General features: G+C 44.9%; 1 long non-coding RNA gene across 7 annotated transcripts; it reads left to right on the top strand.

Annotated features, from left to right (window-relative positions):
• Window positions 1–5,424: 5,424 nt before the first annotated feature.
• LOC131924060 (uncharacterized) lies at window positions 5,425–15,999 on the top strand. 7 transcript variants are annotated; one of them, XR_009382774.1, is made up of 9 exons: window positions 5,427–6,914; window positions 7,302–7,375; window positions 8,109–8,300; window positions 11,596–11,680; window positions 12,203–12,387; window positions 13,199–13,320; window positions 13,810–13,986; window positions 14,754–14,939; window positions 15,479–15,999. It is a non-coding gene; the product is annotated as an uncharacterized LOC131924060 (long non-coding RNA). The 7 variants fall into 7 exon arrangements; XR_009382770.1 differs by lacking the exon at window positions 13,810–13,986 and adding an exon at window positions 9,670–9,779 and having other exon boundaries at window positions 5,428–6,914; window positions 11,504–11,680; XR_009382771.1 differs by lacking the exon at window positions 13,810–13,986 and adding an exon at window positions 9,670–9,779 and having other exon boundaries at window positions 5,430–6,914.
• Window positions 16,000–16,320: the final 321 nt, after the last annotated feature.

Raw genomic sequence — 16,320 nt, 5'->3', positions numbered from 1 at the left:
CAGACACCTCTTGAGTCTTTGCAGTCTGCCAAAAGGGTTCAACAAACAGATCAATCTGCTTCAGATTCTTCAAGATCTATGCCTTCTTCAAAAGGGCACATGGTAATTTCTTCATCTGGACGAGGGACTCTAGGACCTACAGCATCTTCTCTGGGGCCTTTGGTAATTTCCTTATCTGTTCAAGTGAGTGCAGGACCTTTGTTATCTTTCCAAGAAGCTGAAGGACCTTGCCTGTCTTCGCATGAAACTCTGAAAGTTTCTACATGTACACATGGTGATACAAGGATATCCAATTCTTCAACAGGGGATTTGGGATCTTCACCATCTACTTCAGTGACTCTAGGATCTTCTCCATCTGCCCAGGGTGTTCTAGGAACATCGACGTCTGCCCAAGGGGCTATGAAACTTTCACCAGCTAGCCAGGGGAATAAAGAACCTTTGCCATATGCCCAAGGCCATCTGAGACTCAAGTCTCCTTCTCTGGAAACTCAGGGACCTTCCCAATTTTCCCAGGGGAAAGAGTCTCTAGGACATTCATCATTTGCTCAAGGGTCTCCAGAAACCTCCACATCTTCCCCCAAAGTGCTAGACCTTTCTTATGATCAAGGGGCTGTAGCACAGTTCCCATCTGTCCCAGGAGGTGGACTTTCTCCCTCTGCCCAAGGGATATTGCAAAGTTTGCTATCTTCCCACAATAGTCTAGAAACATCACCTTCTGTCCAGAGAACTGTAGATGCTTCATTAGATGTGCAAGGTACTCTAGCACTTCAGCCTCATTCCCCAGGGTATCTGGTACCTTTCCAACATATTCTAAAGACATCACAAACTTTGCCATCTCCCCAGATGGTTTCTAAATTTCCTGAAGCTTCATCAGGGACACTAGGAACCTTGCCACCTCTCCCAGGTTCTCTGGGACATTCAATATCTGCCCAAGGTGCTGTGTGCCCTTGTGATTCTGACCAACCAATTCAGGGATCATCAAAATATCTCCAGGAAATTCTTCAATTTTCTCCATTTTCTAAAGGTTCAGTAGGACCTACTCCATCTGTACCAGGGACCTTGGAATCTTTATTAGCAGCCCAATTGTGTCCAGAATTGCCTAGCGCTGACCAAGGGTCTCTTGGTCCTTTACCATCTCAGAAAGGATGTTTAGGAGATTCACTATCTGCCCAAGGGACTCTGGGAACTTCCATATCAACACAAGAGTACATAGGACATTCACAACCTGATCAATGGACTCCAAAAACTTACACATCTTCCCAAGAGGATCTTGGCCCTTCTTTAGCCCAAGAGGCTTTAGCATATTCATCTGCTCCAGGAGACTGTGGACTCTCCCAATCTTCAGAAGGTATTCTAAGAACATCATCATCTACTCAAGGTGCTAGAGAAACATCATCATCTGTCCAAGGGTCTGTAGAGTCTGCACCATCTGCTCAAAGTGTTCTAGGAATCCAGGCTCCTTTGGAGAGGACTCTGGGTCCTTCACAATTTAAACTAGAGAAATCAGAACCTTTGCCCCCTTACCAAGAGGTTTATAGAAATTTAAAATATATCTCAAGGTCTCTAGAAACTTTGGTATCTGCCCTAGAGGCACTGAAACTTTAAACATCTGCCCAAGGTGCTGTGGACCCTTCAATATCTGACCAAGTGATACTGGCATCACCAACATTTTCCCAGGAAACTCTGGAACATTCTCTATCTGACCAAGGGCCTGTGAAATCTGCCTCATCTCAAACTGGGCCTATAAAACCTTCACTAACAGACCACAGTTTACAGTAAATGTCTTTGGGTGAAAAAAAAAAACAAAAAAAAACAAAAACAAAAAAACAACTCCAGAAGATTCACCACCTCAGAAAACCTATTTAGGAAATGCATTGTCTACAAAAGGGGCTTGGGACAGTCCACATCAGTACAAGAATCTCTTGGACATTCATCATTTGCTCAAGGGTCTCCAGATACTTCCTTGTCATCCCAAGAGGCTTCAGGCACTTGTTTGGATCAAGGGCCTTTACGACAGTCATCATCTGATCCAGGAGATCTTGGACATTCTCAATCTGCCCAGGGGGCACTAGGAACATTGCCATGTACCCAAAGTACTCTAGAAAATAACATCTTCTACCCATGGGATTACAGAAATTTCACCACCTTCCCAAGATTCTCTAGGACTTTTACTTCCTTCTGTGCAGATTCTGAAACCTTCCCCCACTTTCTCCAGAGACAATCAAAATGTTGTCGTCTACCAAAGAGGTTTGTAAAATTTTGGAATCAATGTCAGACACTCTAGAATCTTTTCCATCTGTGCTAGGGGCTCTGAGACTTTTGAAATCTAACCAAGATGCTCTTGGCCCTTCTGTATCTCCTCAAGGAAATCTGGGGCCATCAACATCTCTCCATGATACTCCGGAAAACACCAAACCAGCCAAGGGCCTCTAGAACCTATGCCATCTACCCAAGAAGCTGTGGGATCTTGCTTTTCCACAGAGTTTCCAGGACTGTCCATTTGTGCACCTGGAGACTTCATTCCTATTCTTTCTCATAAAGAATGCCCAAGGCATTCTCCTTTTCAAAAAATATGCCCCAAACATTACAATTGTACCAAAAATGTATCAAGACACGTCCCATTTACTGAAAGGGGTATTAGATATCCCCTTTCAGAACTTCATGGGTTAAGATCTATCCTTTCTGCCAAAGGTAAGCTCACATCTTCAATGTAGGCCTGAAAGGACTCAAGTCCTACCTCTACTCCTCAGAGGAGTGTTCCACTCCCAACATCATCAGAGTTGAGCTTCAGATCTAGTTCCCTTCCTAGAGAAGATCTCAGACATCCTCCCTCTCTATGAGGTGACTCCAAACATTCTAAATCCAAGAAAACAAAATCGAGACATGCTTCTAAAGAAGCAGGCCTCAAATCTGTCTCATCAGAAGATGACGGCTTGAAACTTCATCATTCTCCCAAAAAGGGGGGCAAAGTTTCCATTCCCAACAAAGGGGGTGTAAGGCTTAAGACTGAGCCCAAAGGGAGCCTCACCAATTCTCCTTCTGATAGGGGAGACTGCAGATCCTCACAATCTCAGGAGGAGGGCTGCAGAAGTTCTCCATCTCCCCAAGGCATCCCTGGACATTCCAAATCTACCAAAACCAAATTGGAAAAGGCCCCCTCTGACAAAGCAGATGTTCACGCTTCCCACTCAGAGCATGAGGGCTGTAAACAATTCTTTTTGTCAAAAAGTCAGCTCAGACATTCTTCATCTGCCAAAAGGGACCAGAAACCAAAACCTACTCCCCAAGAGAACATAGAACCTTTCATCTGTACAGAAGGGGGCTTGGGAATTACTCCCTTTCATGAAGAGAATCTCAGACATTCCACCTTTCCCCATGGGACTTCCAGCCATACTACTTCTCCTCCTACCAGGAGAAGACTCAGAGATGCCCTTTGTACTCAAGAAGCCATCAAAACTTCCCCTGTAGCCCAAGAAAGCTTCAACTCATCTCTGGATGGAGACAGTCCCAATGGGAGTGCCATACCCTCCTCATCACCCCAAATCAATGATGTCAGACACTCTATTTCTACCAAGGAGGACTTTAGACAAAACCCTCTTTCTTTCTGTCCTAGAGGTACAGAAACCTTCCACTAGTGCCAGAGAGGGGCTCAGGGCTTTGCATCCTGTCCAATGGGGACTCAACATATATTCACCAGTTCCAAAAGCGAGTGGCACATCATTCTCTGTTGTCCAAGACGAATTCAGACATACCCTGTCTCAACTAGGGGACCTGAGATCTTCCCTCTCTTACCAAGGGACAGGCACAGTTTTCCAATATGAATATGGGGCCCCTACCCGTGACCCTTCTTTCCTAGGAGGCCACAGATATTCATATTCAATCTCATGCAGTCTCCAAAGGATCCCGCTACGAAAAGGGAGCGAGAGTTCTAACCTCTCCCCCTAAGCAGGTATCAGACCTTCTCAATGGGACCAAAGGGGCTTCAGAATTTCTCATGGTCATCCTGTTCAAGGCAGTCTTAGAATGTTTCAATCTGAAAGAGAGAGCCTCAGGCATACCCAGTCTAACAAGCTGAGCCTCACATGTGCTCCTTGTGACCAAAGGGAACTCAGAGATGTGCCCTCTAAACAAGAGTGGGTCAGAACTTCAACTTCTGCCCTTGGAAGGCTCCCACATACTCTCTTCTGCCCATGGAGGCTTCAGACCTTACAAGCCTGTCAACTTGAAGTTCTTAAGATGTTCATCTCAAGAGGGGAGCCTGGGCCCTACTCTCTCTTACCATGACATCTTCAGATCTACTTATCCACAAGCTGGACTCATATTTTTCCACTCTGTGCCCCACATGAACAACGGGAGTTTAGAACATTTCCTTGTCATCAAACAGCTGTTAAACCTTTGACTTCCATTCCTGGCTCCCTCAGATGCACATCAAGGCATCAGATAGACCCATCTGACCATAAGCAAGGCAGGTGTTTCCCTTCTGATTAAGAATATGTCACAGTTTCTACCTAGAACATGCTACACAATCTATTACCCGTTGAGAACAGTATGTGTTCCTACTGACTAATGTGGCCCTAGACTGACTTCATCTGACCTAGCGGGGGACAGATCAACTCCCTCTGCCTAAGAGGCTCTGGGTGTTTCTTATTCCAGTCATCTGACTTCATGACCTCTGTGAAAAAATAAAAGGACCTGATTCCTAGAGCTTAAGAGTATCCAGCAGCACCCTAAACCCAGGATATATGCCTTTATCTTGGTCAACAGGAATAAAGAAGCCCATGCCCTTCATGTTCAGAAGTAGGTAGCTGAATTGGTCAGGAGACCTAGCTGGGAACTGTCTCCTAGCATGTTGGAGATTGATCACACTGCTGCCTGCCCTGCATGTCATGGATGTTCTAGATTCCCATGAAGATTGGATAAGGAAATGTTCAGGCCTTCTCTAATCCCCAAATTGACTCTTGATGTGCCCCTGTTCCCCATCAAACTCTTTGACCTTTCTGCTTTCCCCAACATGAGACTTTCTGCCTCCAAAGAATGGTGCCCTCAAAATTCCCTGTTTGTCTGTGGGTGCCTCAAATATTCTCACTCTGTCCAAGGGTTCTCCAAATTGTGTTTCTGACAAAGGGGCCTCAGACTTATTCCTTCAGAATCAGAAGGCAATTAGTGAATGACTGAGGCCCCCTGGCCCTTAAAGGAAAGGTGTGACAATGTCCCCTAAACACTGGGGAATGGCTGAAGCTTTTGTTGTTGAGGGGGTAGATCCAACCCCCCCACCCCCCAGTTACTGGTAAATGTTGTGAGTTACCTTGTTCTAGACAGATAAGATTGAGGCCACCTGGGCCATTGGGGAATATCTGAGCTCCCCTGGTTCTGAAGGACAGATCAGAAGATCCCTTGGTCCATACAGCAGTTTGTGGTTCTGAAGTGGTAGGTCTGAAGCCTGCTTGAGAATTAGTGGAGTGCATTTGGCTTCCTGGTTCATACTTTCCCCAATGTCTGAAGTGGAGTTCAAATTGTTTCAGGGGCTCATGGTGTGCTCAGGCACATCTCCTCTGAATCAGGACCAAATGCACTCCACCAGTTCTCAAGCAGGCTTCACAGCTACCACTGCAGAACCACAGGTCTTCCAAACTGCTGTCTGGACCAAGGGGACTTCTGATCTGTCCTTCAGAACCAGGGGAGCTCAGACCCTCCCCAATGGCCCAGGTAGCCCCAGTCTTATCTGTCTAGAAACAAGGTAACTCACAACTTTCCCCAGTAACTCAGGGGATTTTGGGTTTACCTCGTCAACATCAAAAGCTTCAGCCATTCCCCAGTGTTCAGGGGACATTGACACATCTTTCCTTTGAGAAGCAGAGGACATCAGACATTTACTAATTGACAAGAGACATTGACACACCTTTCCTTTGAGAACCAGAGGACCTCAGACAATCATTAATTGACAAATGGGCCTCATACTTACCACTTCAGAACAAGGGTGTCAAACACATTCTCAATGACTGAAGGGGACCTTAGATATATAACTTGAGAAGCAAGTGGCCACAGACCTCTTTAGTGTCCCAAGAAGGACACAAATACAACCCCTATAAAATCAATGTGCCATAGAATTTATGCAAAGTCACAATGGGGCTTCAGAATTATCCTTCCAGAACCAGGAGGATTCATACCTCCAGATAATAACTCCATCGAGTATTAGATATGCCCCCGGAGAAGAAACTATCTCACTAATTCAGGAGACTTACTTCTCACTGGAACATCTTCTGAAGAGGGCCATAGACTTATTTCCTCCAACCATAGAAGTCCCTGACTTTCAAGATATGCAAAAGCAGGGCTGCTGTAACACACCCTCTTTGAACAAGAAAACTTTAGACTTTGTCTGTCTGTACTGGAGGGGTCTGAGACATGCCCCTTCGATGAAGAAAGTTACAGAGCTGGCCCTGTGACTGAAGGGTGTGTCTCAAATATTTTCACTGCTGACAGGTACTTGAAACTGAGACCCCATTACCAAGAAAACACAGGAGCTTCTCCTTGTGTTCCTGGCTGACTCTGGTCTACCAGACATCTAAGAGAGACTAGAGCTTCTCTCTCAGACCTGAGTGACTAGGAAATACACTCTTGACCACCAAAGGAACCTCATGGAACGCTAGACTGAAATCACATGACAGAAGAATAAAAACCTCACCCTGGACCCAAGGCCATCTATTTTCAAGCTGCTCACCAGAAAGATGACTGTCCTCCACATCCACACCTGTGCAGCTTATCGTGAGTTTAAGTAGAGAACAGCCCCACCTGTCAGAAGAACCCTCTGGTTGCTGTCAAGCCTCAACAAGTCCTCAGAGATAAGGATTTTTCTAGAGTTCACTGAAGATTTGGAGACTGACTAGGAGTGTCTAGACCCTCCTCCTCTAGAAAAGGTAAGCAGGGATGTTCTCCTCTGCCCAACAAGGTCTGGGATCTGTCTCCTTTCCTAAACCTTATTATTTTTTTGATCTGATAACTTAGGCCTTAAAATCTCCCCTTTGACACCAAGGGCCCTCAGAACTTGCCCCTCTGAGCAAGGGCACATGTGATATTTCACCTCTGACCAAGGAGCATTGGTCACTCTGGTTAGAGCTGACAGAAGAAGACCAAGGAAATCTGGAACCCATGTCACTTCCTTGAGTGAAATTACCTGTCATAGTGTGGAATCATCAGTCCCACCCAGTTCTGGTTGGCTGAACACAATTCTTAGGAGTCAACCACACTGGGGCTCCTACCCAAGCTGCTAATGAATCCTGGTACTGATGCTTGGTCTCTTGCAGATTCAGCTAAAGATATGAACATCCTAACCTGTGGAGAAGAGTTAGAAGGCAAGGCAATGCTGGCACCTTATGAGGTATGGTATTCGTTTTAATTTTTGCTCAGAGTTGTATGGGATTTTCATACTCTGACCACATCTCCCCTGTCACATGGGCCTCAGAAACACCTCTCTCCCCAACGGTACTTACTCTTTCTCCCTTTGATTTAGGAGATCTTCCTCCTGAAACAAAGGGAGACCTACATTTTTCCAGTTTGTCCAAAGGAAGCCTAGGTGTTCATTTTGCGTGAGGGGGCCACACACTTCCTGATATTATGGAGTGGGCCTCAGCAATTCTTCTTAATAAATGGGTCCCAAATTTGCCCTTCAGTGCAAGGTAAACTGGAGGCCCAATACTGATGTCATGAAGAACCTCTGACATAATACCTTGTCAAGGAAGTTGGCTACGTTTCTACTTTCCTTGAACAAGCGGACTTTAGACACACCATTTCATTTCAAGGGGACCGATACAAACTCATATGATTGAGGGAATACAGACTGGGCCAGTGACATGAAAACTCTCTCAGATGTTCATCTTTTTCTGAAGTACACCTCAAATCAACACTCCCTGACAATGGCTTCCTCAGAGAAACCACTTCTATCCACAGAGACCTCAGCTCTCTTCCTCTAACTGAGGTCTCAGTCTTTCCCTTCTGACCTGGGTGGCCAGGCAATCCCAAATGACCAAAGGGATGTCAGATCACTCTGAATGGATATCCTGGGACATGACTGTAAAAATCTGATCCCTGATCAAACACCTTCTACTTTTAAGATTCTCTACAGAAACAGAGCAGTTCCATCTTTGTTGCCCATGCCTGTGCTGCTGATGAAAGGCTTGTGGAGGATGCAGAGCCAGGGATTACCAACCAACCTATAAGAAAAATGCTCTGAGTGCTGGCAAGCAAGGCTCAGAGTCCAGAACACAAGGGTGTTCTGGAGTATGAGGACGTTTGGACTTGATAAGGTATTGCCCGCACCTTCAATCCAACTCCCAAGGTAACCTGGGAGCTTCATCCTCTGCATGAAGTATTCTAGGACCTTTCTGCTCATTCCTACTAACCCTACCAACACAAACCTTTCTTCTGTTCAAGAATGGGGCCTGACATCTTTCCACATATGGCCAAATGGGTCTCACATTGAACTGATCAGGTACAGGTCTTTGAGAGACTCTTTCTATAAACAAGGGGTACCAGTCCACTTTGGTTTGAGGTCCCATAGGCCAAGTTTAGCAATTGCAGCATAGAAACCCATGGTGTCTGCCTTTAGACCAGTCAGTAGAAATGGAATGACTTCAACATCTCTGCCTAGATCAGGACAGCTGAACACAAACTAGAGGAAACAACCTAGCCAGGGACAGTCCTTCGGGCCCTTGGAAGAAGACATGGGTTGTTGCTGCCTTGTCTCTCCCAGAATGAACACAAACTATGAAGATACAAAACTCTGAATAAGAGTTGGAAGCTCATGATCAATGCTGGGAACTTTCTCCACTTCATACGGTACCTGGGATATGCACCTTCAACAGAAGTGTATATGGCACCTTCACCCTCTGCCCAAAGGAGATTCTGTCTTCATTTTTCAATGGGCCTCAGAGGATTTCTCTCTTACATAGGGCTCAGAGCTTCCACTTTTCCTGTTATTATTATTACTATTATTATTATTACTATATTATTCCTTCTCAGTATGTGGAACAGGATGTCAGAACTCTCCTAAGATTAAGGTTGTTCTAAACCCCATTTTCCCAAAGGGGCCTAAAACATTTTTTTTGTGTTACATGGTCCTTATATACATATTCCCATTCCTACCAAGTGGCTCTGAGTCTTTTCTTTTCTCATTAAAGGGGTGTCAGACCCAAAAGTGCATTATACCACTCTGCACAAACAAGATTCAGACATTCCTGATCTTCCCACTAGGTTGTGGGCCAATTATATACCTCTATCCAGCAAGAGGATTTCAAACATCCAGTTTCTGTAAAAGGAGATCTGGGAAATCAAGCTCTATGGAAAGGGCACTCAAAACTGTCCCCCGTATCCGAGGGATGTCTCAGACCTCTACCCTCTGCTCTTTGCAACTTTAGGCCCACCCTTATGTCTAAAGAACCATCGGAGCTCCCCTTCTTTCCATGGTGACGTCACACATACCCCTATTAACTAAGATTGCTGTAGAGCTGACCCCTCTGACAGAGATAGCCATATGAACACATGTGTGACCAATGAGACCTCACAACTTTCTGCTTTTAGATCATAGGCAGCAGATAGAAAGATGAAATCAGCTCTCAAGCCATCTGCCTCAAAATTGGTTATCGAAAATACACTATTCCTATCTTGTATCCACAGATATGTTCAGCTCAACACACCTTGAGGAAACACCAATGCTTGCATAACCACTTACCCTGTTGGAAAACTGTTATGAGATTTGCCTTAGACTCTCAAAGATTTCACACAGGGTTTGTATGTTTGTATTGGGGAAAATAGCTGGAAGCTAGTGAGGCAGAACCAGGACCTTTTCCCATTACTCAGAATAGCCTGGGACTTTCCCCGTCTGGCCATGGGTGAATTGCATATTCCTATTTTATCAAATATGGCTGGGGTCCCCCTCCCTGTGAACAAAGATGTTCAGGGTTTCTCCTTTTCAGAAGGTGGTCTCATGACTTCTCATTCCTGAGGAGAGGGTCTCAGAACTCCGCTATTCCCACGAGACCTCACACATTCCTTGTTTATTGGCGTCATGAGAACTACCCTGCGTCATACAGAGCCTCCACCCTTCCCCCCATTAACAATGTGGTCTTATATGTTACCTACCTGTTTAAGGGGGAATAGGAACCTCTGTTTTTAACCCAAGGAAACTCAGGCATTCCTTTTATTCTCAAGATGGCATTGGACATTCTCTTTTGAATAATATTGCATCATACCTTGTATTATTATTATTTCACAAATCCTCAAGCATCCCCTTAAGTCTTTGAAGCACCTCCAACATATGCTACTCCAAATAAGAGAGATTTAAACATTTCAGTTTTGATCTTGGTGGCTAGGGAAATGCATTGCTCCACTCTGGTTTGAGGGCCCAGTTCCTAAGTGTATTTTTAGAGACTGGATCCTATGCTCTGCTCTTCATTCCCATCACTAGAAATCAGGTGGCCCCATCATTGCCTCCCAGATACAGACTAAGACAAAGTAAGAGAAGAGGCAACCTAGCCAGGGACAGCCATCCAGGCTCTTTGAAGAAGGTGCTGGTTGCCTCCCAAACTCTCTGAGACTCAACACAAGATTTGGAAATTCTAAAGCAGAGCTGGAAGCTGAAGTGCAGTGATGGGACCTTCCTTCATTGAATAAGGTTGCAGGGACATCCATCTTCAACAGAACTGTGCATGGCACTTCCCCTCTCCATCCAAGGGTTTTCCAACTCATACCTTTGCCCAACCAGGGGTCAAAGTTTTCTTTTTCTGACAAGGGGCCCAGCTCTTCCTCTCTTCTCAAGTTACCTCACTCCTTTTACTTAGTTGAAGAGAATGTCAAATCTCCCTCCCAGGACAAAGCCTACTGCAGACCTTCCCCATTTGCCCAAGGTGGTTTCAAGTACTCATTCTGTGGAAAAAACCCTCAAACTTTCAGTTTCTTTGCAAGTGGGCCTAAGTCATTTCCCTCTGACTAAAGAGGGCTCAGACCAAGTATTCCTTACACCACTCCCTCTGTACAAGTGAGAATAAGATCTGCCCACATGCAGTTCAGTGTAGTGCTAAAGAGGGCTATGATTACCTCCTTTCAACCACAAAGACTACAGAGATCCTATTTTTGCCCACAAGTGTCTGGCCACAATGAGGAATGAGACCTCAGAATTGGCTCCCATGGCCAAGGGGGTCTCATTCCTTTACTCTATACTCAATGGAGCTTCAGATCTAGCCTCTGACCTTGGGAGGCCCTAGACAATTTCTTGCCTTCAAAGTGCACCTTACATGTGACCCTTGAACTTGTATTACCTTAGTGTCAATCCCTGTAACCAAGATTGCTAGGCAAACACATTTGTCACCAACGGGACCTCACAAGATTCTAGGTTTAGATCAGATGGCAAAATATAGAAAGCTAAAACTAATAGTCATTCTATCTGCCCAGAAATGGTTGTTAGAAACTGTCTTCTGTAATGTTCCCATCTTTTATTGATGGATAATCACAGATCAATACAACCTCGAGGAAGCATCAAAGTCCAGACAATCACACATCCCTTTGGAAGAGCGTTGTAATTGCTTCTTGTACTCTTCCCAACAGTCAGTGTAATATATGGATAATGGAAGGTGAAAAGAGCAGTTGGAAACACATGATGTAAAACCACACCATTCTCCCACCACCCAAGGTAAGCTAGGCTTTTCCCTTCTGCACAGTGGAGTGACTGGATCCTGCTATTTGGTTAAACATGGCCGAACATTTTCTGTCTAAGAAAGGCAGTTCAGAATGACCTCAGAAGTTTCCCCTCTGAATATGGGCTCCCCAAACTGTCCTTATTCTCAAGGCATCACACATCATGCCATTTTGATGAAGGGTTATCAGAACTTTGATTAAAGTGGTTGTCAGGCCTTTCTGCTATTACCATACCCCAGACCTTCCCCCTCCGTCCAAGGACAGACATAAGAATGACTGTCTTTTACTATAGCAATCTCAGAATTTCCATTTTTCCCAAGGGGATCAGGATCAAAGGGTCCTCAGAGCACACCCCATGTGCACGTGGGCCTCCAAATTATCCCTCTAATGGAGGGCCTTAGATCTTCTCCCTCTAACCATGGCCACTAGGAAAATACATGTGTAACTCAAGGGACTTCACTTTGTTCTGCTTTGAGTTGACAGAGCCTGAAACTTAGGTCATCTGCCTTCATTCTAGACACTAAAGTGAAGAGGTCGCGTTCTTCATGTACACACCAATATAGCTGGTGATAAGAGGACTTAGAGACTGAGATTGCCAATCATGACTGATAATAATGCTCAGATTGCTGCCAGGCCTGCCACAGTGTGCCTGGAGATGTGAATCTTCTACACTGTGATGGAGTCCTTCCTCCACTGCACAAGGTAGGCTGGGACACTCCCTTCTCTCTACATGGTTGGTGACTTTGCTACTCTCCCTACATCTGCTTTAGTCTTCAGCTCCTAAACACCATCCATTTCTGCCCATAAGACATCAAATGCACACTCTCTAACCAAGAGGGCCTGATATCTAAGCTGCACAAATGAGGGGGCCAGAGATCATCTCTATATGCCCAAGGCCCTAAGACTTTCCACGTCCAGGCAAAAAGGACCTCAAAATGTGCTCGCTCTGACCAAGGATTCAATCATCCCCTTTGAGAAGAAGGGGGGCTCAGACCTTCCACTTCCACTTAAATATGTCTCACCTCTAACACCTTCTCTGAAAGGGACATCAGAACTAGTCCTTTTGTTTCAGTGGCCACCAAATTCTTGCCCTCTTTCCAAGAGCTCTGAAAATGTCTTTCTTTCATATTCTCTCCCTCTGTACATGGGAGCCACAAACACGCCACTTCTACTCATAAAGACTTAGTCTTTCCCCCTCTGTCTAGGGGGGGAAGAAATTTTCTCCCAATCCTCAAGTTGGCCTGAAAATGTCCTCTTTTTCCCAAGGGAGATTCAGGCCCACCACCTCTTGTAAGAGGTCCGTAGATCTTGTTCTATTGACTATGTATGCCTGCTTTATTCCCAACTGTCTAGGATTGCATCCAACTTTCTCCCTGCTATGTACAATCTAAGACATGACCTCTCTGAACAAAGGGGCCTTGGGCTTGTCTCTCTGACCAAAGGCTTCTTAGACTGAGGATTTTCCAACCTGCTGGAAAATAATGCAATAATTGTTTCCTGACCTTCCACATAGCCCGCAAAAGATATGGATACCCGACCTTCCACATGACCCACAAAAGATATGGATATTCTAAATACTGAAAAAAAAAGTTGGAAGCTGACCGGGCAGTTCCAGGCATTCCTCTGCTCCACAAGGTATTCACTTTATGCTCAATGGAAAATACTCTTTCCTATTTCATTGAATACAGCCAGAGATTTTACCCCTCTGACGAACAGGTGTAGACCTTCATCTTTGCACAAAATGTCTCAGAAATTCCCCTTATGACCAGGGTGCATCAACATTTTCCCTTATTCCCATGAAGTCTGCCACATTGCTTCTTTGATAAAGGGCATAATAGTACTTCTATTTCTGTCCAAAGTGCCAAGGTCCTTCCCCTCTCTTACATATGGAGATTTAGACATTCACATCAATAAAAAGTGCCTCAGACCTGCCTGTGTGATCAAGGAAAGCCCACATATTCACCATCTGCCCAGTGGATTTCATATCTACAACTTCTAATTTGGGTGGCCTGGAAAGTACTGTTCTGACCAAAGTGATCTCAGAGCACTCTGGACCGAGGTCCCAGAACACAAGACCAGCAAGATGATAGTAACCCAAACACTGTCTTCCTTCTGGTCCCTTAGACAGAGAAGTCCTGCCCTACATGCTGAGGAATGTATGGATGGACATATACTAGACAAAGACACCAAATCAGAGACTACTGCCATGCAGCCTCTTAGAAGACTTCTAAGAGTGCTGATATGGACATTCAGAAGATGTGTAATCTAGTTTGTGATTTCAAGTTTGGTGCCGATGAAGGAGTGAGTGACTGGAACTTCTTATAATTCTCAAAGTATCATTCAACCTTCAGCTTCTGCCCAATAGGGCAGCAGACATATGACCAAGAGAGGTTGAGACCATTCCATTCAGTTCTGGGGAGTTCCTATCTCATCCTTCTACATTAAAGGGTCTTGGATCTTTCACCTGCTCCCAAAGTGATAGCAGAAATTCCTCTTCTGCCCACTGGGAAATTGGATATGCCTCACCTACCCAAAGAAGTCTAAGAGTATCCTCTCTTTCTGAAGTGGCTTTTAGACTCTCCTCTCTCCCCAAGTATACCCCAAATATTTGTCTTCTGACCAAATGGTTCTCAGACCTGCCTGTTCTAATATAGAGCTACAGTCCACCAATATCCAAAGGGTTCTCAGACCTGAATACGCCCTGTGGGAGTGGACTTACTGGGTCTATGTAATAGGACCACAGATCATTCCATTATAACCAAAGGCATTTCAATCTACTGTCTCTCTTTTACCAGGGGGCCTCGGATCTTCTCTTTCTGCCCAAGTTGTCTTCAAATATACCCTTCTGCTCAAGGAGGGCCTCACGTGGTTCTCTTCTGATTCAGGGGCCTCGGACATTCCCCACGCAAACATGGGGTCCTAGAACATTTTTTTCTTTCCCAATGAATTCTCCAGACCAACTAGTCTTAAAGTATCAGAGCCCAAGAGTAGCAAGTACAGTCTAGAACCAAAGCCCACTGCCTTAAGGCAGAAAACAATATAATGTGGCCTTCATCATTCATACCTAGACCTGGGCAGCTGAACATACTCTTGAGAAGGAGAACTAGCTTGAGACTATCGCGCAGACTTTTGGACAAAATCTCAGACTGCTGCCTGCCCTGCCACATGTTCACTACGGTGGACAGATGTTTGAGTCTCCAAAGAAGAGCTGGAAGCTGATAAGGCAGTACCTGGAATGTGCTCCACTGCTTGAGGTGAGCTGGGACCTTGATCTCATGTCAAGAAGTGGGTATGCACATTTCCACCTCTACCCAGACCAACATACTATTCTAGCTCTATAAAAAGACCTCAGATTTCTACTCTCTCTCCAAGAGGCCCTCAAACATCTCCTCTCTGACTCTGGGGGCCTTGGATTTTCCCCAGGCTTCTTTGAGTTCTCATTTCTTCCCCATGCCTCTTGGCAAGCTTCAGACCTCTCACCTCTGACCCATTGATCCCTAGTTGTACATCTCTGTTTAGTGTTGGGGGACATTCAGGGTCTCCCGTTGACCAAGGTTGTCTCACACATACTAATGGAGTATCCAACTCCACCTCTGGCCAACAGAACTTCAGACCTTCCTCTCCCATTATGTAAGATGTCTATACTAATATCCAAATGGCCTCTGGTTTTACCCTCTGACCAAGCAGGTGTCCAACATTCCCACTCTTACCAAAGAGACATCTCATTTATATAATGTGGACAAAGAGGCCTTGGGGATTCTCAAGCTCATCAATATAACATTCCTCTCCTCAGATTTGAGGTCTCACAGCTCAACACTAGTAAGGAGACCCTGGAACAGTAGTCATCAATCTTCATGGCATTCAACAGAACATCAGAAATGGAGTGGTCCCAACTTTAGTGCCCAGACCTGGATGGCTGAACACCAACCTGTGAGGCTGGAAAAGCCACAGACACCAGCCACACTCTTGGAACAATGTTTAGATTACTGCATATCCTCCTGAAGATGCCACAGATGATATGGTTACTTTGTTGTTGTTGTTTTGATTGCTCTTGTTCTCTTCTTGGTGGTGTTGCTTTCTATTGACTTTAGAAGAGGGACATCTTGATATTTTCTTGTTAAGTTAATCATCTACTGGCATTAAAATCCAGAAACCAAGTGCTTAAACGCTACCCATGTTCTACTCTATTTGGGAATCACAATGTGTGCATATCTTCCAACCTTTTGTTTCAAAGACATACTGCTATGTAATTCTATTTTACAAATGTAATCATTTTAATCAATATTCACATGAATATATATTTTATGTGCAAAACTGTTTCCTGTGGTGTGTTAAGTTTTTCCACCTAATGACAATTTTAAAAAATAAATTTATTATGTATTTACTTTACATCCCAGCCACAGCCTCCCCTCCCAGTCTTCCCCACCCCACTCTGTTCCCACCCCCCCACCCCCAATCTATTCTTCCTCTGTTTCTGTTCAGGAAAGGCCAGGTCTCCTATGGATATCAACAAAACATGGCATACCAAGTTGCAGTAAAACTAAACACCTCCCCATGCACCAAGGCTGGGCAAGATGACCCAGAATGAGGAGTTGGGTTCCAAAAGCCTGTGAAAGTGTTGGAGATAGCCCCTGT

The sequence above is a fragment of the Peromyscus eremicus genome, chromosome 14 (genome assembly GCF_949786415.1).
Source record: "Peromyscus eremicus chromosome 14, PerEre_H2_v1, whole genome shotgun sequence".
Taxonomy (NCBI): Eukaryota; Metazoa; Chordata; class Mammalia; order Rodentia; family Cricetidae; genus Peromyscus; species Peromyscus eremicus.
Note: the sequence above shows the minus strand (reverse complement) of the source record. Positions and strands in the feature narration are given on the sequence as shown.